General features: G+C 38.8%; 1 protein-coding gene across 3 annotated transcripts in view; it reads left to right on the top strand.

Moving 5' to 3' along the window:
- The first annotated feature begins 23,608 nt into the window (after positions 1–23,608).
- Positions 23,609–24,680, top strand: part of STAG2 (STAG2 cohesin complex component) — a 125,910-nt gene continuing 124,838 nt past the window's right edge. Inside the window, exon 1 of one of the 3 annotated variants that reach the window (XM_045201051.3) lies at positions 23,609–23,902. The gene's annotated coding sequence lies outside the window, so the exon portion shown is untranslated. Of the gene's footprint in view, positions 23,979–24,680 lie in introns of all 3 variants that reach the window. The other 2 variants (XM_024567024.4, XM_053916883.2) reach the window with 2 other exon arrangements.

The raw sequence follows: 24,680 nt of genomic DNA, 5'->3' as shown, positions 1-24,680 counted from the left end.
CCTGGCCACATATAAGTTGCCTTTTTGAAACAAAATTTCCATTGACAATCAATTTTCCAGGGAGTCTGTAAGCAAAGCTGGTTGCATCAAACCAATCGCAATTTCATGGCCATTCGAAAACCTGGAGTCTAGCATTTCAGAAGCAAATAAAGGATCTTAATGGCAATTGTCTCTGTAAATACAGTATATATAAACCTTTACTTCCTTTCTGGAACGAAGCATGCTGTATTGTCATTTCCTACTGCCTGTCAGTTTTACCAAATAAACTATAAACTTCTATAAGGTAAGAACTGTGGTTTACTTTTTCTGAATCCCAAGTGCCTGACATATGCTAAGAACTCAATAAATGTTTGCTTCTTTAATAAATGAACAGCTAAGCTAGCTTCACAAAAATGAAAGGCACTAAACAGGCAGCTAATTGCTGAAAGTGCTTCTTAGCACTCTCTACATGGTGCCATTGAAGGAAACTAGATAATGACCGAATAATTTCTTTGAGGAGGTCTGGGAGAAAGCAGTTCACAAAGGAAAGGAACAATACAAGAGAAGCACAATTGCTGTGTGATGCTCTGAGATGTGAGATAGTCAAAGCTCAGCATTAGATTACAACTGGTTACAACACTTTTCCCTTCTAGACTTAGATCCAACTTACTCCTGTACCTCCTGTTTTTCTTTTCATTTTTTAAATATACTTGACTGTTTATGCCATTACAGTTGTCCCATTTCCCCCCCTTTATTCCCCTCTGCCCTGCACCCCCCTCCCACTCCCATTCCTCCCCTTAGTTCAGGTCCATGGGTCATACATATAAGTTCTTTGGCTTCTACACTTCCTATACTATTCTTACCCTCCCCCTGTCTATTTTCTACCTACCATTTATGCTACTTATTCTCTGTACCTTTCCCCCCCTTCCCCTCCCACTCCCCCACTGATAACCTTTTATGTGATCTCCAATTCTGTGATTCTGTTCCTGTTTTACTTGTTTCTTTCTTTCTTTTTTTGTTTTTTATGTTTTGCTTTTTCCTTTAACCACACAATACCACTTTCCCTTCCTGAGATAGGTTGTGCACTTCCACTCATTTGTGCCATTACTCATAATATTCACTGTGACTGAAAAGCACTTTCTTCCGTTATCTTCCTGGAGAATCCCTCTTCACCTTTCCATTGCCAGTTTTTCTCACTTACCTATTGCTAACACAAACTCCCCCAAAACTGAGTGGCTTAAAAACAACTTGATTTATTATTTCTCGAGATTCAGTGGGTTGGCTGGACACTTCTGCTGGTTGCACTTGGGCTCTCTCATGGGGCTGTAGTCAGCCAGTCTGGGGACTGGGCTCAGCTGGGACACTGTCACACCTGGCTTTTTCTCTCCCTGTGGTCTCTGATCTTCCAGGGCCTCTCTTTCCAGCAGGATAGTCTGGGCCTTGTACCATGGCAACTGGGTTCCAAGAGCTAAGGCAAAAACTTCTAGCTCTCTTAAGACCTACCTAGGCTTGGCAATTCCACGATATCATTTCTGTTGCATTTTGTTGGTCTAAGCAATTACACGATTAGCCCTGTTTCAAGGAGAAGGAAACTAGATAAGGGTAACTGCAGAATCACATTGCAAAGGGACATGAACCCAGGGAGACATAATTCACTGGGAACCATTTTAAATAATCATACAGCTGAAATGTCACCTCTCCATCATTTGTGACATATATATGGTCATGCATCGTTTAAATGATGGTGATGCATCCTGAGAAATGCACTCTTAGGTAATTTCGCTGTTGTGTGAACATCATAGGGTATACTTACACGGACCTAGGTGGGATAGTCTACAATACACTTACGTTATATGGTAAAGTCTATTGCTCCTAAGCTACAAACCTGTACAGAATCTTACTGCTCTGAATACTGTAGGCAATTGTAACACAATGGTAAATACTTGTGCGTCTACATATATCTAAATATAGAAAAGACACAGTAAAGATATGGTATAAAAATAAAAAATGGCACAGCTGTATAGAGTGCTTACCATTAGTAGAGCTAGCAGGACTGGAAGTTGCTCTGGGTGAGTCAGTGAGTGAGCAGTGAATAAATATGAAGGCCTAGAACTACTGTACACTACTGTAGACTTTATAAACACTGTACATTCAGGTTACACTAAATTTATTTTAAAACATTTTTCCTTTTTTCAATAATAAATTAACCTTAGCTTACTGTTGTAATCTTTTTGATAAATTTTTACTTTTTTAACTTTTTCTACTCTTTTGTAATAACACTTAACTTAGAACACAAACACATTGTGCAGCTGTACAAAATATTTTCTTTGTATCCTTATCGTAAAAGGTTTATTGCTATTTGTTTATTATTATTTGTTAAACATTATTGTTAAAAACTAAGACAAAAACACTCACTAGCCCAGGCCTATACAAAGTCAGGCCATCAGTTTCGGTCTTCCACACTGACCGGCATGACTCAGTTGGTTGGGCGTCGTCCCGCAAAGCGAAAGGTCGCCAGTCTGATTCCCAATCAGGGCACACGCCTCGGTTGTGCTTTGGTTCCTGGTAGGGATGTGAGAGGCAACCAATTGATGTTTCTGTGTCATTGATCTTTCTCTTTTTCTTCTCCCTTCCCCTCTCTCTATAAGTAAGTAAACAACAAATAAATAAATAAAATCTTTTTTTTTTTTTTTTATTGTTATGCAATTACAGTTGTATGCCTTTTCTCCCCATCCCTCTACCCCACCCCAGGTGAACCCACCTCCCTCCCCCCTCTCCACCCTCCCCCTTGGTTTTGTCCATGTGTCCTTTATAGTAGTTCCTGTAATACCCTCTTCCCACTATCCCCGCCCCCACCCCCCACCCCCGCCCTGGCTATTGTTAGATTGTTCTTAACTTCAATGTCTCTGGTTATATTTTGTTTGCTTTTTTCTTCTATTGCTTATGTTCCAGTTAAAGGTGAGATCATATGGTACTTGTCCCTCACTTCCTGGCTTATTTCACTTAGCATAATGCTCTCCAGTTTCATCCATGCTGTTGCAATAAATAAAATCTTTAAAAAATACATTGGTCTTCCGCCTCCACGTCTTGTTCCATGGACAGTTCTTCAGGGGCAATAACACACGTGGAGCTGTCACCTCCAATAGTCGCTATGCCTCTGAACCACCTCCTGAAGGACCCATATGAGGCTCTTCTTGAGGCGGTGTCACTCTTTTCAAAAATATGTCCGTGGTGGTTTGTTCTTTTTTTCTCTTCATCATAGATTTCCTTGTAACCAGATGCTGTCTCGTGAACATTAATGATAACCTTTCAGTATGGGGGTCCATGTTTTCAAACTGTTTCAGGAGCTTGTTGAAGTCTGCCAAAGCTTCTACTAAATCCTGCACTGTGAGTTTTCTTGGGGTTCTTCTTTTTCTTCTGCAGTTTCTTTTTCTCTTGCCTCTTCTTCAGCTATGTGTTCCAGTTCCAGTTCCAAGAACTCCTCATTAGTCAGTTCCTCAGGCCCCACCTCTAGGAGCTGCTCAGTGTCATCCTGATCCACACCCAGGTTAAGTTGTTTGCCATCTCACCCACAGCTGAGTTGAGATTTGCAACCTCATCCTTGGAAATTCCTTTAAAGTCATGGACGAACCTGTTGTGTGTCTCCTTCCACATGCCATCCACACACTCTTTGTTGACATCACCCCAAGCCCAAACAAGGTCCTTGATGCAGCCATAGATGTTGTAATCCTTCCAGAATTGCATCAGTGTCTTCCTCAGTTACAGCAATAGCCCAGGCAAAGGTCCTCCTTAAAAGCTGCTATGACTCCTTGACCCATTTATTGGATCAAAGAGGTAGTGTTTGGAGGGAGAAATATCACTTTCATATTGGGATGAAGATCAGCAGTGAAAAGAAAATGTTCAGGAGCCCTATCAACAAAATTTCAAAAGGTGTGTTATTTTCCAATGAACACTTGTCCATTTTGCCGGCATAGCAATTCAGGACGGCATCTAGCAAGAGGACCTGGGTCATCCATGACTTCTTACTGCTCCTGTAGTACACGGACAACGTGTGTTTATTGATGTGCTTGAAGGGGTTCTCACTGTACCAGATCATAAAGGGTTTCAATTTGTAGGCTGCAACATTGCTCTAGAACAGGACTGTTATCCTGCCCTTAAAACCCTTGAAACTTGGCGTTAACTTGGTCTCCTTACAGATCAAAGTCCTTTCAGGTATCGGTTTCCAGAATAGGAAGTTTTCATCCATATTAAATATTTGCTCTGGCAAGTAATTTTCCTTCACAATCAGCTTATCTAGAGTTTTCAAAAGTTCTTCAGCTGCCTTTATATTAGCACTCAGGGGTCACCACTTACTTTCACATTATGTAATGAAGAGTGATTCTTGAATCATTTAAACTACCCAGAGCTAGCAGTAAATTCAACATGGTAGCTGGGTCCAACCATTTCTTGCAACATCGCAACCAAAATTTTTGCTTTGACCATAATCTCATGGCGTTGAGAGGGATATACAGATGCTTTGGAATGCAATGTGTACTATCCACCCAAATTTAAAATGCATGTACCCTTTGACCTACGAATTAATTCCATTTCTAGGAATCACAAATGGTTTCCATTTGTAGCCCGCAGCATTGCCTTCAAGCAAGGCTGTTAACCTGTAAGAAAATGCAGACAACTGTAATTGAGCAACAATAAAAAAAATTGTTTAATTTAAAAAAGAGCCTTGAAACCTGCCATTTATTTGACCTCATTATGAATGAAAGTCCTTTCAAGCACCTGCCTCCAAAAAAGGGAGGTTTTATCCATATTGAATATTTGTCCACATATTGAATACTGTGGAATAATTTTCCTCCACCATCAGCTTATTTATAGTTTCTGAAAATTCATCACGTGCCTTTACATCAGCACCACAGACTCAGCACTCACTTTCATATTGTGGAATGAATAACAATCCGCGGGTCCTTTACACCACCCAGAGTTGGCAGTAAAGTCAACCTCAGAGTCAGGTCCAGCCTTTTCTTTCAATATCACCAACAAATATTTTGCTTTGGCTGTGATCTTCCTGGTGCTGAGAGGGATATACTTTTGTGTCTGGTCTTCAATCCAGCACATGAGAAGTTTCTCCGTGTCTAATACAGGCCCTCCGCAAATTTTTGTTAGTCTCATTTCAATAGAGCAGATCCTTCAACTGCTTCCATCACTTTGTTCTTGTTCTTCAAGAAGGTAGCTATAGTGTAATGGGACAACCCTGACTGGTGAGCAAGAACAATTACTGATTTTCCACCATTGTAGTCCTTAATCACTTTTAATTTCGTTTCCAGACTGATTGATCACTCCGTGTGGCCTTTTATTGGTAACATTAGCAGTGGATTTTGTATGCTTAGAGGCCATGTTGAAAAAACAACATGAGATTAAATCAAGCCGAAGAGAGAATCACGCAATCTAGAGACACAGTAGACCCGAGATGAATGAGGCTGCTGCCAGCGTAACACAGCACACTGTTTTACAGCAAACTTTTTTATACAAGTGGAGAGAGTACACTCTAAAATAACTATCAAAAGTATAGTATAGTAATAGCCATGGGGATGTACGGGACAGTACAGGAAATTAAGTAACCAAAGAACTTACAAGCATGACCGTGAACATGAACAATGGTGTGGGGATTGCCTGAGGGAGTGGGGTGTGCTGAGTGGAGGAGGACAAAGGAGGGAAAACCAGGACAACTGTAACAGCATAATCAACCAAATATAATAAAAAAGTATAGTATAGTAAATACATAAACCAATAACAGTCATTTATTATCATTATCAAGTATTATGTACTGTATATAATGTATGTGTCATACTTTTATAGGACTGGCAATGCAGGAGGTTTGTTTATACCAGCACCACCACAAACATGTGAGTAATGTGTTGTGCTACAACGTTATAACAGCTACGACATCATTAGGCGATAGGAAGTTTTCAGTTCCATTATAATCTTATGGGACCACTGTCATATATACAGTCAACCAAAATATTGTTATGTGACACATGACTGTACTATGCCTGTTTCCCCCACTATACTCTGGCATGCTCCTGACACACTGGTAGGAGGAGGGATTTAGGAAAACAGATGCAGAATCTCGAAGTACAGCTTTTGGTAATCTGATTGGGGAAAGCTCTACTGGCGAGATGTAGTTGGAAATAAAGTTTGAGGCCATATCATAGAGGACTGGGAATACAATGCTAAGGAATTGATGTTTTATTTTGCAAGCACTCAGAACTGAAGTCAAAACCATCTTCTCTCCTCAAAATACTTCTCATATATTTCCTATCCAGGTGCATGGCAGAAATAAGGACTCACATCTTCTACCTCCCTCATCCAAATAGCCTCCAAGTGTTATTTACCACAAACATCTCTTCACTGTCCCATCCTCCCATCTACACTGCCATAATTTTAGTCCAGGCCCTCATATTTCTCCTCTGACCTATTGTCGCAGCCTGTAAACAGGTTTTCCTAATACTAGTCTTTATCCATCCTCCATACTTACACCCAAATCATCTGTTGTTGTTAGCCCACTCATTATTAGCTTCCATGGATTCCTACTGCTCTCGAGATCAAGTTCAAAGTCTTTTGTACCTCTCACAAGGGCCCGGCACAATTTGGCCCCTGCCTAATTTCCCTCTACTGCCCTCTGTCCCTGCCCTTTGTATCTCAGCAATACCAAAGTTTTTGTAGGTCCTCAATTCATGCCATGTTCCCTTATGTCATGAGGTTTACAGAAGGCACCATGTTAGCCCAGTGTTTGACATGCAATAGGTCTCCAACCCATGGTAGTATTACTTTTTATTTACTTGGCCCTTTATATGTCTCAAAGCACTTGTATATATATTGTCACAAAGTTATGTAGTGATAGAGGAAGAAAATATGTCATAAAACAATGTTGCATACTGTGGGAAAACATTGGTCTAGAAACCAAACAGATCTGGGACTGGATCTGACTCAACCATTACAGAGCTTTGTGACCTGGGGCAAAGTCCCTTAACCTCTCTGAGCCTATTTCCATACCTGCAAAATAGGGATAACAGTACCTAGTTGCAGAATGAGGGATTTTGTTCATTTATATATAGGCTTAAAAATCAACAAAATAAATTAGTAACTTCAGTTTGTGAACTCTGAAGAACCAAAGCTCATACTTGTGTATGACAACCAAAATTAAGAGTCACAGTCACCAAAAGGCTCAATAATCTGATTTGACCCTAAAGACTTTTTAAAATTTTTATTTGTTGCTTTGAGAGGGAGAGGGAGAGAGAGACTTTTGTTCCATTTATTCATGCATTCATCAGTTAATTCTTGTGTGTGCCCTGACGGGGAATCAAACCCACAAGCTTGGCATATTGGGATGATGCTCTAACCAATTTAGCTACCTGGCCAGGGCTTGATCTCAAAGACTTTAAGAAGAAATTTTTATAAAAAGCACATGAAGTACTCTGGAAAATATAAACTAATAAGAATGTATCTTCTTATACCTGAGGTGACTTCAGTAGTACTGGATGCTATAAACAGGGTGTCTCGATGGGTACGTTGACAAAAATTAAGTCCTGGATTTGCAGAAGTGAGTTTTGCACCCTGAATGGTGTTGATTCTCTCCCAAAGTACATCATTCTGCAAAGCCTTGTTTGATGGAGAGCTGGCTTCTGGCCGTAGAATCTTTTTCTCAAGTATTGCTATCAAAAAGTAATAGTTCACAATTACACACAAACCAAAAGGACTAGCTTAAAACTTTACAACCAGTTTCCACTAAGCTAGTTCTCTCCCATTGAAAGTGTGACATACACTGCACATCTAAGTAGAGAAAAACACCCATGTGCGCACGAAGATGTTTACTCTAGTACTATTGTTAATAGTGACAAATAAGAAACAACCTATAAACAGAAAAAGAAAAAGAAAAAACCTCAATGTCCGTCACTGGGAGAATGACTAAATAAAATTTAGCTTTTTCATTCAATGGAATACTATACCATAGTTAAAAGTCATGAATTAGCATATGTGTTAACAGGGATAATTCTCAAAAACATAACGTTGAATGACAACCACAAGCCAGATCTGACTGGTGTGGCTCAGTGGGTTGGGCATCATCCTACAAGCCAAAAGTTTGCTGTTTTGATTTCCAGTCAGAACACATGCCTGGGTTGTGGGCCAGGTCCCCAGTTGGGGGCGTGCAAGAGGCAGCTGATCAATGTTTCTCTCCCTGTCTTTCTCCCTCCCTTCACCCCTCTCTAAAAATACATAAATAAAATCTTTAAAAACAAAGAAAACCACAAGCTACAACAGAATATGTATGGTATGACACCATTTATGTCAAATACTATAATATAGTACTACATATTTTTCTATACCTATTTGGGTACAAGTATTTAAAAGAGTTATCTGGAAGAATGTACATCAAACTAAAAAATGGTTATAAATGGGAAGAAGGGAGAGGAGCAAGTTGGAGAGGAGGCCAAGGAGTCTGTGATGATTAATTGTATATGTCGCCTTGACAAGGCCACTGGGTTCCCAGATATTTGGTCAAACATTATTCTGGGCACAACTATGAGAATATTTTTGGATGAGATTAACATCCAAAACAGTAGACTGAGTCAAGCAGATTGCCTTCCCTAATGTGGGAGGGCTGCATCCAATCAGTTGAAGGTCCGAACAGAACAGAAAGGCTGACCCTCTCTCCTGCCTGACTGCTTGAGCTGCTCTACTGAAACATTGGCACTTTGTGGGTCTCCAGCCTGGTGGATCTTAGACTGGTACTAGTCCACTGGCTCTCTGGAGTGTCCCTGCATCTTGCTGACTCTTGCTGACTGCAGATCTTGGGACCTCAACATCCATAATTGTGTTGAGCCGATTCCTTATAATCAGTCAGCCCCTCTCTAAATATAGACATAGCTATAAATATCCTGTAAGTTTGTTTTCTCTGGAGAACCCTAATACCAGGATTTTAGCTTTCTCTTTTTAATGTTCTGATTTTTACAAAAGGAGAATAGATTCTTGTGTTATATTTATTATTAACTTTATCTTTAGAGACCCAGAGCTTGACAAGCCTTTATTATTATTCCCAGTTAACAGATAATGAAATTGAAAGGTTAAATGATTGTGACAGTCCTTCCCCTTACTTCTCACATACACAGTTGGCAGGGATGTTGCAAAGACAAATGCAGCCTTATAAAATCAAAGTATTTGGAGCTCCTTGTTAGAATACAGAAATTAAAGGTATTATCATTTCTTGCTTTTTCCTTCTCACCTTTTTTCCTCAGATCTTCCACACCAAAGGGGTGAACTCACACATATAGAGAAAGAGAGAGGAGGCAACAAATGTCTCATAAACATGGTAATTAACTCCATGTTACTTTCAAGATTTGAGGATGTGCCAAAAGTTGTCTGACCCCCAGAGTGTGGAGTGAATACTGCTTTGGAAATCAATGAGAATCAATGCTTAAGAAACATAATTTATGGGCACACTAGCTAGATAGAAACATTTGCAGTGGAAAATTCCTTTCACTCCTTGGTTAAAGAATAGGGATAATTCTTCTGGACAGGAAAAATGTGCTTTGAAATATGTAAGTAAGAGGAAGGCAGAAAAAAAATTAAAAGGGAGGAAAGCTATGTGAACATTTATAAAATCCTGATCTTTCTTGACTATTTCTAGGGAAAGATATACTGACATAAAAATCCATTTGGGGGCTTGTCTGTTTTACTTAAAAGGAGAAAATAGGAGTACAGATGTTTCTTTCTGTTGTCAACAGACACAGAAACCCCCTTCCCATCAAGTTAAGAAAAAGCTACTGTATCTTCAATCTTGGGAGGTCTTGTGTAACTACTTCAGTGTCTATAAACATGGAGATAGAATAGTCTCTCTTCTCTGCTTGCTCCAAACCTATGGTTTGATCTTTAAATTTAAAATATTATATTAGTTGTTACACTAATAAAATGCCCTATTATTAAAATAGAATTATGCATGGTTTTCAAACCTGATTGTTTATCAAGATACTTCTGTTTTAAGAACATTTTCTTTTCTCTCTATTTTTTCAATGTACTTCTATTTTTTTAATTGAATTTATTGGGGGTGACACTAGTTAAGAAAATTATACAGGTTTCAGGTTCAAGATACTTCTGAAAGCTGTTTTCAGAATTCTTCCTTTTCCCTGATTAAGTACAAGTTTCTTCAAACAACTAATTTAGTTCTTTATAAGACAAAAGTATCGCATTTAAGGAATTTCAAAATGGTTATCTTGACTTCTGGTTTGAATTTGGATGTAGTTTTTCAAGAGATCGTATATGTGGTGCTTATGTAATTATATACTAATAATATTTTAGACTAATAAGACTTCATTACTTTTATCTGTAGAATCTATTTTTTAGGCCATATCACTGAACTTTTTAAAAAGACTTTATTTATTTGTTTTTAGAGAGGGGAAGGGAGGGAGAAAGAGGGAGAGAAACATCAGTGTGTCTTTGCCTCTCGCACACCCCCTACTGGGAACCTGGCCCGCAACCCAGACATGTACCCTGAGTGGGAATTGAACCGGCAACCCTTTGATTCGCAGACTGGTGCTCAATCCACTCAGCCTCACCAGCCAGGGCCTTATCACTAAATTTTTATTAAATACCCAAGTACATTTCAACTGAAATGAAAAAGTGTTTACGAATTTCACAGAATCTTTACTTTGTATTATTTATATAAATATTTAAAATTATAATCAGATTTATTACATTCGAGATCCAGGCCAAATACTCTGTCTTTATATTATACCTTTTTCATTTCTTCTTCAAAACTTCTGTTTTTACCCAATAAATTCAATACATAAATTTTTTAAATTTCTGTTTTGAAAATTATGAAATGTTTTACATATACAGAAAATATAGAGAATAATACAATAGTAAACTCCCATGTACCCATCACCCAGCATTGTCAAATCTTTTGTTTCCCATATTTACTGAAGACATATTTTTAAATTTTTTAATTAAATTTATTGGGGTGACATTGATTCATATGATCATGTAGTTTTTAAGTGTACACTTCTCTAAAACATTATGCATATATCGCATTGCGTATTTACCACCCAAAGTCACATGTCCTTCTGTCACCATATATTTAACCCTCTTTACCCTTTACTACCTCCCATCCACCCCCTTCCCCCTGGTAACTACCATACTGTTGTCTGTGTCTATGAGTTTTTGTTTGTCTTATTTGTTCATTTGTTGCTTTCAGTTTTATATCTCACATATGAGTGTAATCATATGGTTTTTGACTTTTTCTGTCTGACTTATTTCACTTAGCATGATATTCTCAAGATCCATCCATGGTGAAACACTGCCATTTTGTAAAAGAGAAATAAGACTTTTCAGATACAGTTAAAGTTTCCTGTCTCCATTCATCTTCCCTGTCTTCCTTTCTTAGAAGTAGCCACAATCATGAATCTGATGCTTTCCACATCCATGCATGTTTTCACATCTTTACCACATATGTGTCCATGCATGAACTGTATGGAAGGTTGTCTTCCATATTTTAAGCTTTATTAAATAGTATCACACAATCAGTAGTAAAAGGAGTATCACACAGTGGATAAGTTCACAAACATTAGAGCCAGAGGTGGTCTGGAATATCTGCTGCATATGTTGCTGAACATCATTTTCCTCATCTATAAGACAGAAAATGATAATAATGTGCACCTCATAAGGTTGTTTTGAGGATTAAGTGGGTTGATACATGTGAAACATTTAGAACATAATATACTAAGCATAATGTGTTAGCTATTATTCTGCACCTTGGTTTTTTTACATAACATTTTTGAGATTTATTTATGTTGAGACATGTAGCATTAGTTCATTTACACAACTGCATAGTATTCTATCATGAATATACTGTAATATAACTGCTCTTCTGTGATAGACATTTAGATTGTTTCCATTATAAAGCCCCCCTACAGCCCAGACTTGGTGCCCTGTAACTTCTGGCTTTTCCCAAAACTAAAATCACCTTTGGAAGGGAAGAAATTTCAGGTTGTTGATAAGATTCAGGAAAATATAACGGGCCAGTTGATGGTGATTGGAAGAACTGTGTGAGGTTCTAAGGTGTCTACTTTGAAGGGGACTGAGGTGTCATTATCCTATGTACAATGTTTCTTGTATCTTGCATCTTCTTCAATAAATGTCTCTATTTTTCATAAAAAAAAAAAAAAAAAAAAAGTGTTGTAATGAACATCCTTATACACGTCTTCTTGTGCACATATATGAGAGAATTTCTCTCTGGTTCTTCTTCTTTAATTCTTTCCAGAAAAATATATTTTTATAAAATATGTCATTGATGTCTTTTTCACAGCAAAGGAGTTATATGTTCAATCCATTCCAATGTCTTCAAAATCAGCAGTGTTTGTGACTGTAAATGTTTGCAGCTATCCTTTTGAGCATCAAAAGCACAATTTGGTTGAAGTAATGATGTCATAACAGCAAATACAGATCTTATTAATTAATTTTGATTGTCTTTTATTTTTCACATACTGCTGTCTGTATATTGAAAGATAAAACTTGATTTCCAATCATATAGGGTACAATTTTTATGCCATGTACAAAAAATCCGATTGATCACTATACTTCAAAGGTTTCTGAGGTTTATGTCACAACAGTTGTAACTAATGAATGGCTTTTCAAACTCTGACTGTTTTATTATTTCTTCTTGGGAAAAGACTGAATTGGTCAAGTGGGTGTTTTATTGGTCTTAACTTGCTGAATGGTAGGCTGTAAACCCTAAGAATGTTTCAACAACTCATAAAGGAATAAAGACCTCAGTTAAAAAGTCTCTGATGATTGGGATCTTAGACTACTAACCTCATTAAGATTCATCTGGCAGTCCTTCTGAAGACTTATTCAAATTTTATAACTCCCTCATTCTGAAGATTGTAGGAAAGTGTTCATTTTTAAAGCAATAAGGACAAACAACTTCTGGTGGCTTGTTTTTTTGTTTGTTGGTTTGTTTTTGGGGTTTTCTTTTTTTCATTTTCTTGTGCTACTAATTGGTACACTTCTCCTTTAAGAATATCTAATGGCTATAATGTTTTGCCCTGTAAAATGTCTTTAAATTGATTCTCAAAGTATTTGATAAACCATATTTGAGTCTGAAAGAATAAAACCTTAGTTAAGACTCCAAGGCTGATCTCAGTTTATAATTTGTCACCTAGACATTTAGATGTGCCACCTTCTGTTAAACAAGTCATCTACTTTCATTGTTGGTAGCCAGCTCTTCATTTACAATTCTAAGAAAATACCCATCAGGACTTTATAAGTAAATCAGAAAGCATCTTTGAAAGAAGACCATGTGAAAGACATTCCAAACTAATGGAAATATCAAGTGTTTATTGAGTCCCTAGCTTTATCTATTGAGCATCTATTCTTAAAATGAGTAACCATACTAAGTGTGGTCAGGAAGCAGAAGATGATGATCTGGTATCTAAATCTAGCCTGGAAAGTGTGTTCTCTAGTGGTATAAAAAATATCTGCCCTCACCAGTGTGGCTCAGTTGGTCAGACGTCATCCTGCAAACCAAAAGATCACCAGTTTGATTCCCGGTCATGACAGATGCCTGGGTTGCAGGTACCATCTGGTCAGGGTGCTTATGAGAGGGAACCGATCGATGTTTCTCTCTCACATTGATGTATCTCTCTCTCTTTCTCCCTCCTTTCCCCCTCTCTCTAAAAATAAATACATGAAATATATATATATATATATTTTTTTTAAATAGCCCAGGGCTTAGGGATGAGGGGACTAGGATACTGCTCATAACTCTGTCACTGGACATTGTGTAATAGTAGGGATGTTCATCTCTTTTTAAAAAATAAATGTTTATTTATTGATTGATTTTAGAGAGAGAGGAAGAATGAGACAAAGAGGAAGAGAGAGAGAGAAAATTGATTTGTTATTCTACTTATTGATGAATTCATTGGTTGATTCTTGTATGTGCCCTGCCCAGGGAATAAACACACAACCTCAAGGTATCAGGACGACGCTCTAACCAACTGAGCAACCCGACCAGGGCAGGGATGTTCATCTCTTGACTGTTCAGTTTCTCTTCTGAAAAATGAGGGAGTTGGTCTGCATGCTTTTCTATGTATCTTTCATACAATTCTATGAACTCCAAGGAAGGAACCAATGTTGAATGTGGCATTCAAGAGAGACCTTATGGAGAATATAAGGTTTCACAAAGTCCCATGAAGAATTCAGATGCTTGGGAGCTAAGCAGTGTTTGGACATAACTAAACTGGTCCCTACTGCTGGATATGTGATTGCTTTTAGTTTACAGTGTACAATAACTACAAAACTAGGGTAATGTATATATTTACCTACTTTCTTGAGAAAGTAAGTTTGAAAGATATTTGCAGGTGAGTAGAGAATGGCATGTTAAAATATATTGTTATTATTATTGAGTATTTAACAGCACTAGTTTTTTTTTAATCTATCAACTCAGGTTAAAAGCAAAATAGAATAGCCTATCAATTATAACAACACACAAAAAAATCATGAATCTCGACATTTTCTTTCATTTTGATCCATGGCAAATATATTTTAACAACTGGCTCTCCTGATCTCTGATCTATAGCATTTGCTGATTTTCATGGTGTAAATGTTCTCACCGTGGCTACTTTCAAGCTCCCAGTGTGGGGTCACTAACTGGAGTTGGGAAGACATGTGTACAATTAGCTCTTGTGAGCCAATGCTAGCAGGCTCTAGCGCACCGCCATGATATATAATGTGTATGTAAGGAGTATATTTACTTTTCTTTCTGAACCAGTTGAGTAAATGTTACTGACATAATGCCCCTTTTACCCTTAAATATTTCAGTGTGTATCTCTTAAAAATGAAGACATCCTCCTAATAACCACAATATGATGATCAAAATCAGGAAGTTAGTGTTAGTAATACTGTATTATTTAATACAGTACTATTATATAATCTACTAAACCTTATTCAAATTTTGCCAATTGTGCCAGCAATGCCCTTTATAGCTTAAAGAAAAAATTTAATCTAGTATTGTCTAGAGTCTTGGGTTAAAATGTGTTTTCTCAGAAATTTCTTTTTCTAGCCCTCTTCTGCTTTGCAAATCCTCCTTCGTCCTTTCTTCACACCTCTTTATCTTCCTACAAGCACTTCCAGCATTAATTTCTAGTGTCTAACATTAGAAGTGCTATCAGCATATAACAGCAAATGTGCTACGAATGATAGACTTCAAATGCTGACAGTGGTTCAAATGTCTGAATTTTACTTAATGTTGGTAGTTACTAGTCACAAATACTGCACTTAAATTCAGGGACTAGTCTTTGTTGTCAATAATGTCACTGTCTTTCTTAGTTATTAATAAAGCTTTGCTTTATAAGCTTGCATGCATGCCAATAAAAGAGCTTTATTGGATGTTCTGGGCAATGCTAATTTTATTTATTTATTTTTTTGAGAATGTTTATGAGTTTATTTGAGCCAAACTGACGACATATGCCGGGGAACAAGATCTTAAATGCTCCGGCTAGGCAATGCTGATTTTAACGAAATCACTTTCAGCAATATAGGGAAATAACTTAAAAATGTTTATTTTGGGGGCATGTGTGTGTCTCTTATTCTGCTAACAATAATGTTTCTCCTTCCAAAAGCTATTGCTATTTCTATAAGAACTAATGCCCAGCCACAATGCCACAACAGCGACAAAATGAATAATGTAATCATTAAATGTGTATGGGTTTAAAATGATAAATGTCTCCCGAACATATTGAAAAATCATGCATCACAATAGAACCTTTAAAGTAATCCATACGTCTGAGTTGATAGGCCTGCCTGTGCCTTGATCAGTCTTTTTTGTTGTTTATTGAATGTTGGCACTCAAAAAATAATGCAAATGCCATCTGTCTACACAAACAAATCCTGTGACATGTTTAACTACTTAATACAAATAACTAGGGCCCGTGCCAGCATTAACGGATGAAAGAATTAGCTGCTGATAGGAATGATTTATTTTGGCTAATATTTCTCAAATGATTTAAGCAGAAGGCAGAGGGTAGTATTTTCCTTGAAATTTCCAGATATTCATACCAAGTTTTGACTTTGCTTCCATGGATACCTGGCCATTCAGTGAAGGCTGTGCTTCTACACGCGAAAGGAAAAAAGCAGGAAAATCAAATGGATTATGAAATAAAGACAAAACAAAGATGTTCACTGAAATTATTGTCTTATTTCAGACTACAAAGCACATATGCCCTAACTCCTGACCTCATTTTTACGGCCTCATCGCCTCTCAGACTATCTATCCCTTTGAACTCCATCATATAGAGCCATCTTTCTAAAACGTCAAACCAAGCATGTTGCTTCCATGGCTTCCCACTGCCAGGATACCAAGTTCCTTCCTTAGCATGGCATTCCAAGGGCCCTGTGTGATTGGGCTCCTGTCTATATCTCCAGTATAAACATCTCCAGTTCTCCTCTTGACAGATCTCTCTGCCTTCCACTTCCTAGGTGGTACCCAAAGGAACTACTTGTAGTTTCAGGAGGACAGGGCTCTCTGTTTTGACTTTCCATGCCTTTGTTCCCACTCCTCCCTGAGCAAAGCTCTTTATCATTTGTTTGCCTAATAAATACTATGTTATTTCAACTCTTACCTTCCTTATAAACCCTTTTCTCACTCGTGCCCACATTCGCTTTTGTACACACATTCTATTTGGTCAAACTTCTATAATAGCACTGATAGCACTTGATTGGATTTGTTCGATCCTGACTATCTTCTCTTAATAGGTTGCAAACTCTTTGAGGTCAAGGACCATAAATTATTCATCTATCACTAGCCCCTAGCCTATCCTGTGTCTAGCACATAGAAGGCACTCAGTTTTTATTAACCAGTGTCACCCAAAAAGTCAATAAAACAAAATAAAGTAAAATAAAGAAGGCACTCAGTAAATGCTGTAGAATGAACAATTGTAACTTGAATTATCTAGATAGCTACTGTCCAATACATAGCCGCTAGCCACGTGTGGCTATTTCATTTAAATCTTAATTAAAATAAAAAATTCAGTTCCTCAGTCACACTAACCACATTTCAAGTGCTCAATGGCTACTTGTGCTAACCACACTGAACAACGCAGGTTATAGAAACTGCCATCATGGCCAAATTTTTATTACATAGTGCTGACCAAGGTAATTCTTTATTTTTTCATTTCAATTTAATAAACGTTGATTTATACTATATGCTAACATTTGTGCTAGGCATGGTGGTTATAACAAATTGTAATAAAACTATTATTATTATTATTATTATTAGCAAGGCATTCAAAATCTGGTAGGGATAAACCTTGCAAAACGAGATAAATTATTTCCATATTGGGACATTGGAGAAGGTTTTATGGAGTTTTTTTTTTTCACTTAAACTGGGCATTTAAGAATGGAGAGAATTTGAATGGGGTAAGTCTTAGAAATTGAGAGAAAATAGTGTGAGCAAATGTACAGAAGTGGAAAGTACTAGGAAAGTGAGAAGTAATTTAGTTTGCTTAGAATGTATGGTACATGAACAGGGAGTAATTGTTTCATTTATTCAGTCCTTTAATCGTTGAATAAAGAATTTCGGAGCACCTGTCTTGTTTTAGGCTTTACACTAAGCATTGGGGATACAACAGTGACCTATACAGACATTGGCCCAGCAGAGTTCACGGTTATGAGTGATGAGATTTAGAGAAGACTGGGGAAGGCAGTGAAAGCTACCCTACGGAGTTTGTACTTTGTTCCTCAGGCCCTCACAGTCAAAGTGTGGACTTTAGAACAGTAACGTGGGCTGGGCATGACCTGGGAGTTTGTTAGAAATGCAGAATCTCAGGTTCCACCCTAAACTCAAGACTTCCTGAATCAGAATTTGCATTTTAGGAAGATCCCTAAGTTATTCCTAAGCATAGTAACATTGAGGGGCATTGTTATAGGTCAACAATTTTCAACCAGTGTGCTGCAAGAATTAAAACATGCAATATCTGACTATTTAGTCAGGGTCACTGACCTCTTTTCCCTTAGTGTCAAATATAAAAATGACAACAGCCATCACAACAATAGCCGTCCAATGTGAATGAATAAAAATTATACCTATTTTTGTCAGATTGGCAAAACTTATATTTTTTGGTTTGCTGAAGAATTTTAGTAATTAATTTATGTGTGCCATGAGATGAAAAAGGTTGAAAATCACTGTGGAAGGCCAACTGAGCCAATTACATAGTATGTAAGTGAGCAAGTGAAGAGTAAGTAAGGCAGTATGAAGGTGGCAAGTAAGCAAGTATAAAAGTGAGTAAGGAAAGTAGTATTCAAATCAGTATTGGGTTGGATGCAAAGGAAACTGGTCATAGGACTATTACTGCAGCTCAGACCAGAAGTGGGAGGGGTTGTATGTGTGACACATCAAATCTCTTGTTTATAGATACAACTTCAGTTTCATTAACTCATACTGGAAATGTATGTTATTCAGAGTAAAAAAAAAAAAACCAGCAGATTCTGTAATATGGTACTTGAGATGTCTTAAAAAAAGTGCCAACTATTGTTTTAGACAGGCTTATCGGTATGTCTATTTCCTGTTGACGCCACCGGTCCATGGTGTACTCCTGAGTGTTGAAGTATCAGGCCCTTAACTGTGTAAGTTCATAAAGGGGTAATGATAAGGATCCCGGAAATTAAGTCATTATGTCCAAGTTAACAAAGAGCTGATTTGTGAACTAGAAATTCAATTTATTAATTACAGTGGAGTAATTACTTTTCTACTAACCAGATATTTTTCTTTTATTACCAACATTAACATTTTTTTTACAACATTTAATTTTTAAATAGTTTAGGACTCACAAGAAGTTACAAAAATAATACAGACAATTCCAATGTACCCTTCGTGCAGCTTTCCCCAATGATAATAGCTTTCATACCCATAGTAATTGCTAAAAACCAGGATATCAACATTGATATAATACTATTAATTCAAGTACAGACCTTATTTGGATTTCACCATTTTTTTTCATGTACTCCTGTGTGTGTGTGTTGTTCTATGAAATTTTATCACGTGTAGATTTAAGTAAATATCATCACAATCAGGAAACACAGCTGTTCATCACCACAAAGATGCTCCCTCCCATTACTCCTTAATAGTTACACCCTTTCCTCCATCCTAACCCTTGCCAACTGCTGATTTGTTCTCCACCACTATAATTTTATCATCTTGAGATTATTATATAGTGGAGTCACAGTGTGTCACTATTTGAGACTGACATTTTTTCCACTAAGCAGAATGCCCTTGAGGTCCATCCAAGTTGTCAACATGTATCAATAGTTCCTTTTTATTGCTCAGTAGTATTCCATTGTGAGAATGTACCACAGTGTGTTTAACCATTTTACCAGCTGATGGACCTTTGGGTTGTTTCCTGTTCTGGGCTATCACAAATAAATCTGCTATGAGCATTTGTGTACAGGTTTTTGCATAAACGTAAGTTTTCATTTCTTTAGGATAAATGCTCAGGAATGATTGCTGGGTCATATGGTAAGTATGTATGTTTAACTTCATAAGAAAGTGGCCATTATTTTCCAGAGTAACCAGTACAAGACCTTAAAAATTACATAAGTAATGTATGTAAAAATTATATGGTAAATATAAAAAATTAACATAAGGTAACAATATACATACTAAAAAGCAAAATTACAAGCCCTGAAACCCTGCACCGACCCTTTCCTCAAGAAGTAACTGTTATGTTTCCTGTATATTCTTCAAGAATATCTTATGCATATGCAATCACATATATATATATATGTAAATACACATATTCACAAATGGCATCACACAATACAAGCTATATGCAACTTGATTTTTTTTTACTTATCATCTCTTAGACCTATTTGCATATCAGATAATACATATATGCTTGTTTTAATGGTGGGCATAGAACTCCATTGTATGGATGTACCATGATTTCTTTAATGAGCCCCTTAATGACACCTTTTCTATTGTCTGTTTCTCTTTATTACAAAGCTATAATGAAAATGTCCCTACATACGGTATATCTTTGTGTAATTTGCATGAGCATATCTGTATGATAGAAATAAAAATGCTAGCTTAATTTTACATGTTGAGATACTTTTTTAAACAGTTTACGTTCCCACCAATGATATATGAGAATTCTTAGTTCCTCATCAACATTGAGTATTGTCAAAATTTTTAACTTCTGCCAATCTTGTGAGAGTGGAATTTAATTTGCATGTCTTAGTGGTGGATGAAGTTGAGCACTGTTTTATACATTTATTTGCCATCTGTATATCTTGTCCAAAAAGTGAGTTGACTTTATATCCTTTGTCTGTTTTTCTATTGGAGTATTTTTATATTATTGATGTGTGACAGTTCTTCATATATGAAGGAAATTAACCTTTTTCATTCATATAGCAAATATTTTCTCACAGCTTATAGTTTATCCGTTAACTTTGTTATTTTGATAAAATTTAACATTTCTGTGAACTCAAATTTATCAATCTTTGGGCTTCTGAATTTTCTGTCATGTTTGGAATGGCGTTAGAAAATACAAAATATATACATATATGGTCTGGAGTAGGAGACTATCTGGAAAACCTAATTTTAATCAGAAGCTTGCTCCATTTGTATGGAGTCAGAGGAAAGAGAATTGTGGGATGCTTTTTTCAGACCATGGTAAGGCTGGAGGATTATCTCTGCTACACTGTGGGATATGCATTTCCAGTGACCAGAATATTTTTGCATTAAATAGTCTCTTGCCCCTTACACAGTATCAAAAGTGCTAACTATTCAACTTTCCTTTTTCAGTATTTATCAGGCACCAAAAGCTTCTGCCATTACAATATTATTCCATGAAGGACACACGACAAATACTTAAGACTAAAACTTATTTTTTAAAAGATTTAATTTATTTTTAGAGAGAGGAGAAGGAAGGGAGAAAGAGAGGGAGAGAAACATCCATGTGCGGTTGCCTCTCACACGCCCCCTACTGGGGACCTGACTCACAATCAAGGCATGCGCCCTGACTGGGAATCAAACCAGTGACCCTTTGGTCGGCAGGTGGGCACTCAATCCACTGAACCACACCAGGCAGGGCTAGAACTTGTTTTATATTAGTTACATATTTCATTTGATGGCATTTTCTCACATTGTCCTCAAATTATTAGGGTGCACTCTGGTCCTTCAGTACCATATGAAATAAATTCCACTTCTTAGGACAGGACTGGAGCACACAGCACGGTGCTCTGAACATATTGAAGACAGTATTTTTCAGTGAGTCCTAGGGAAAAAAAGAGGGGGTACTGTGAAATATTGTGGAATATCAGTATAAATTTGTTACAAAATTTTTCTGATGTTATACTAGTTACTATTCTTCGGTGGTATTTTTCACAAAATAAAGTAAGTTTACTAAGCAGAGGAACTTTAAAATTTTTTTCAAAGTATAAACTTGTTTTAAGTCTCAGCTGCTACATAATCAGCTGAAAATGTGAATTTATGAAACAGATGAAAAACTGCACCATGTAGTATAAATGTGATGTTTAGAGCAGAAAATCAGTAGTTTTTAGCAAAAACTGAAACAGGAAATCATTTAATATCAATTGATATTAAATTGGCACAATTGAACTAAGTTAATGTAAAATGATTTGGTACAGAGCCCAATTTTTCTATTACTTTAAGTGGAATTTTGCATTAACTTACATAACTGTAAATTTTCCACTACTCTCTAATGTTCTAGCTGCATCATTCTGTAACTTGAATCTATTAAAAACTATAACATTCTACCAAAGATGATCTATAAAATAAATGGAAATTTATTTTGAATAGTATTGCACTGCCCAAAGCTTTAGAGGTAAGTAAAAATGTCTCTAATTTTATTGTTATTGATATTTAGATGTTTCTGTTTAACTTATATTGTTTGGTTCATTAAATATACCATAACTCTTTTTTTTAAGTTGCAGGAAAAAACCCAGTAAGTATAGAGGATGGGAGAGAAACTAAGACACAGGCGTGGAATGACTATAACTTAAGGACTGAAAATAATAATTATATTGCATTAGGAATGCTTTAGACATGATATTGGGTGAAATCTTCATGATTTACAGGGGTCTTGCGTTATTTCTCATTTGAAAAATCTGTCTTGTTATTAATTACATTTATTCCTTTTGTTCTAATTGAGAGAAATTTAATATTAAAGTAATAATTTAATCAAAAAACCCCCAGAAACGAAGGGCTAACTAAACAATGATTGTATGAATCTGGGAACTTGTAAAACAGCAATGGAGACACTGTAATAGGTCACTTCTTCCTGTCCTAGGAAAAGCTGCGCTTCGGAGGCGGCAGGCCCTCCCTGAGTTTATCGTCTCCACCTAGAAAGTTCTTGGCAGTCAAAGGGCCAGGAAGCTGGACTGAAACAAACAAACACATAGGAAGAGTGATAAATACCTAAGTTAACTGGGGTCGAGGGAGCGGAAGGAGTCCTTTCGCACTTCAAACATCTTGGGGGAGGGGTAAGGAGGCAGAATAAGGAACCAAAATTCTTAAAGTCGTGAGGCCACCCCCCGCCCACGTTTCCAGGAAGACAAGCGGGGGAGGCGATGAAGACCACGTAGATCCCCCTCGATTTCTTTTACCCAAATTTCGATTTCCCTCCACTTCGCTCGGTCCCGTCCTCCCACCCCACAGTCCCAAGAGTCGAGAATAAATTGGTCGGGCGCCCGGCCTAGCCTAACAGTAGCCCAGTTCCCTAGTCTGCCAAACCCCGGAGAGATCGAAAGAGAGACCACGTTTTCTGGGAGACGGGAATAGTGAGTTGTAAAGAAAAAAAAATTTTTTTTTTTTCCCAGTGCTAGGTCTTCTGATAGAGAATTGGCTCGCTTTCTCGCCACACTCAAAGCAAAAAGCACACAAAACAAAAACTTAAAAAGCAAAGCCCCTAATTCACTTGGGATCAGGTGCCAGAGCTAGGCAAGTTGAGTCGTTTTGGTGGCAAGGACTAAGGGACGGCAGTGGAGCGAGGGTGCGGGAACTAGGGCCAGGGCCCCTTGCTGGGGCGTGTCAGAGCAGGGAACGTCGCAGGGTGATGCCCGACTGAGCTGCTACCGCGGACTGGGCGAGGGGCAGTGGGGCGCCGGGAAGTAGTCCCGAGCGAGCCCGCTTTCTGATTTCCCACGGCCCGACGCTCCGCCGGACAGTCCTGCCGCCCTCCCGACAACCCCCTCAAAAAGAAATAGGAAACGCGGCCCCATCGGGTTCGCGGCGGAAGCGCTGCCAAACGCTTGAGTAAGTCAGGCGCGGGCACGGCACCTTGTTTACCCCACTCGGCGGCGCGCCCCAGCGGGCGCCCCGTTTGGAGGCGGTGTCCGAGACGCCGCACCGGAGAGGCAGCCGGCCGCGATTGGCTGGTGACTGGGAGGAGGACGCGGGGTGGGAGGACTGGGAGCCCGGCCCTGCAGTACCGGCGCGCTGCCGCTAGATGCCGCTCCCTCCCAACGGGAACCGGGCGCGGGTTCGTGGCCGACAGATGGCGCCTGCGCGTTCCATTCGCCTCTAAGTCGCCGAAGAGCGAACACCCCAAACAATCCCGAAGCGCCACCAAAAAAAAAAAAAAAAAAAAAAAAAAAAAAAAAAAAAAAAAGAGAGAGAGAAAGAAAAAAAAAGAAAAAAAAAAAAAGCCCCGCCGGATCCGACCGCCACTTTCAAAACCCCCCACCGCTCTAGAACCGCGGGAGCTTCCGTCCCTGAGTAGAATTCGAGGGTGTAAAGAAGAGGAAGGGGAAAATATCTTGTACCAGCCCAGGGGTGAAGAAGCCCCCGGCCTGAGAAAGAAGGAAGGAGAAGTGGGGGAGGCGAACAGTCTCGTTGCTGCCTCTGTGTACGCTGAGGGGGGAGGTAAGTTATAAAATGGCGGAGGCGAAGCTTCTAGAAGTTTGGAGGGGCACCCGGAGGGCGCGGGGCCCACCGTGAGGTGTGTATGGTTGAAATAGGGCGCGGGAGAGGAGTTGGGAGGGAAAGCGATTGGGCGCTCCGTTGCCATTTAATTTCCCGTCTTCTTCCTTTGCCCCCAGCGGGGCCAGCCGTGGAGCGGGTGGCCCAGTCAAGGCGGGGGGTACCCCACTTCGTCCCCCGCGTAACCCCCAGCCCTTCTTTCTCTGTTGGTCTCCCCAAGTCCCTACCTCCACAGTACCGAGGAACTTCCCACCCTCTTCCTACCTCCTACTCTTAGAGTGGCTTTCTACCGCAGGACTCTTCGTTTGGACTACCCTCGCCGAAGATTTTCTCTTCCTTCCCTCGCCCCACTCTCCCTCGGGGCCTCTACGGAGGACCCCCCCAATTGGTGGCCCAAAATGGAGAACGCGGAGCAGCGCAAGATGGAGGCTCCGCTTGTCTGTGTAGCATTAGATTTAGGTGCCTTTTCCCCGGCAGGCTCTTAAGGCTGGGAGAGCCCAGGCTGGAGGTGGGGTGGGGGTGTAGTGCAAGCCTAGTCGGGGTAGGCTAGCCGGGGAGGTTACGAGTGGCTGGGGGGGAGCGGGGTAGGATGGTGAGGGGAAGGAAGAGAGCAAAATGGTGGTGCTGGGAACCCGGGGGGAGGGGAGAAGAGGAGGCTCAGTTGTGTATATTTGGGCCTCGGACCGAGGGAGGCGAGGGAAAAATCTACTCTGATCACACC

This window comes from Desmodus rotundus, chromosome X (genome assembly GCF_022682495.2).
Source record: "Desmodus rotundus isolate HL8 chromosome X, HLdesRot8A.1, whole genome shotgun sequence".
NCBI classification, from domain to species: Eukaryota; Metazoa; Chordata; class Mammalia; order Chiroptera; family Phyllostomidae; genus Desmodus; species Desmodus rotundus.
The sequence above is the reverse complement of the archived record's forward strand: the minus strand, read 5'-3'. Positions and strand labels throughout refer to the sequence as shown.